The sequence below is a fragment of the Octodon degus genome, unplaced genomic scaffold (genome assembly GCF_000260255.1).
Source record: "Octodon degus isolate 3935 unplaced genomic scaffold, OctDeg1.0 scaffold00046, whole genome shotgun sequence".
NCBI classification, from domain to species: Eukaryota; Metazoa; Chordata; class Mammalia; order Rodentia; family Octodontidae; genus Octodon; species Octodon degus.
Genome location: NW_004524622.1, coordinates 2,367,557 through 2,369,445, shown reverse-complemented (window position 1 = coordinate 2,369,445; position 1,889 = coordinate 2,367,557).

Below are 1,889 nucleotides of genomic sequence, written 5' to 3'. Positions count from 1 at the left end.
GAGTAGTGAGATCCTGAACACCTTATAGATCCTTCCCTAAAATATAACAAAAAAAAAAAAAAAAAATTACTTTTACTTTGAATTTTGGAGGCATTAGTCAGGTTTAGTCACTTTTTGTGTTATTTTTTTTAACACTGGGTCTACTTGAGATGTTTGCAGTGTGGGAGGTCAGGCACAGAGCCAAAATATAGGCACAGTGTATGAAATAAAATAAAGTATATTTTAAAAGACCACCTACAAGATAAAGTCAGGGTGTATAAAGAACATATTTGCTACAAATAAAATTCACCCATAAACTTGAATTTTTTTTCTTTTTTGGTCATAAAGATAAGAAAAAAAGTCATTCATTTCCTCTTCATTTTATTTCTGCCTAAAGATGGAGGATGTTGTCAGAACACTCAAGATACCCCCACTGCCCAAAGGAGGTTTCCTTTTGAAACGTATGAGTGCTGGCTATGTTGAAAAATCTATACTAGTTTAAAAATGGGGAAAAAGGGGCTGGTGAGATGGCTCAGTGGTCTAAAGCACCTACTTAAAACAAGCTTAGCAAAGCACAGGGACTGCGGTTCAATCCCCCAGCACCACATGCCAGCCAGCCCTGCCCCCTGGTGGGCTGAGCTGGCCACACACACACACACACAGACACACACACACACACACACAAATAAAATTAAAGAAAAAAAAAAGAGAAAAAAAATGGGGAAAAAAAAAGCCATGTAACGCAGTGCTGGCTGATTGATAGTCCTTGTACCAATTTTAATATGTAGAAAACACAACAGCTAATTTCTAGACAGATGCTTTGGCTATATTCATCCTACAACAAAACTGTTTTATGGAATTATAGTAGGTTTAAAGTGCTCTCAAAACCAGGTGTGGTGGAGCACACCTATAATCCCAGCACTAAGGTGGTTGAGGCAGGAAGATCGTTGCAAGTTTGAGGCCAGCCTGGCTAAAAGTGAGTTCAGGGCCAGCCTGAACTGCATAGTGAGACTCTGTTTCAAAAAGACAAACAAACAAACAAAACCTAAGCCTGAACCCAAACTAGTGCACTCAATACTCGAATAACATCACTAAAGCATAGAAGTTATTAATATCAGTTTGGTCTCCAATACCACAAAAAATTTTCAGTATCTTTTCATAAAAACTGATTAAAACTTTTTCTAAGACCCTGGAAGAGGCTTACTATAGAGGTTTAGAAGATGCAAAGTATAAAATACAGAAAATCACTACTAATTTCATTGCTGAGCAAGCCCTGCTTCCTTTTTTTTTTGCGGAACTGGGGATTGAACTCAGGCCCTTGCGCTTGCCAGGGAACCTGCTTCCTTTTTATGGGTGGAAATCATTCCTATCACTTCTTGTGCCTCCACTATCTACTAAATGCTATGATGAACAGTTATTTCTATGATTACTAATATCAGCGATTAATCTATGAGAGGCACACCATTAACTAATTTATGTAGATAATTTCATTAATTGTCCTAAAAGCACCTAAAGATAGGTGCCTTCAAAAACTTATTTTACAGGCCAGGGAGATGGCTCAGTAGAGTAAGTGCTTCCCTGGCAAGTGCAAGGGCCTGAGTTCAATCCCTGGTTCTGCCAAAAACAACAAAAACAAAAACAACTTATTTTACAGATGCAAAAACTTAGAGACCTTAGGAAGCTCACCCAGGGTCATACAAATGGCAAGTGTGTTGGCTGGATTCAGAGCCGTACAGTCTCCAGGATCTGGTTAAATCTTTTGCTTATTTACTAATGGTATTTTTCTTTTCCTTTTTTTTTTTTTTTTTGTTTTGGTGGAACCCGGGATTGAACTCAGGCCCTTGTGCTTGCCGGGGAAGTGCTTATTCTACTGAGCCATCTCACCAGCCCCTAATGGTATTTTTCTATAA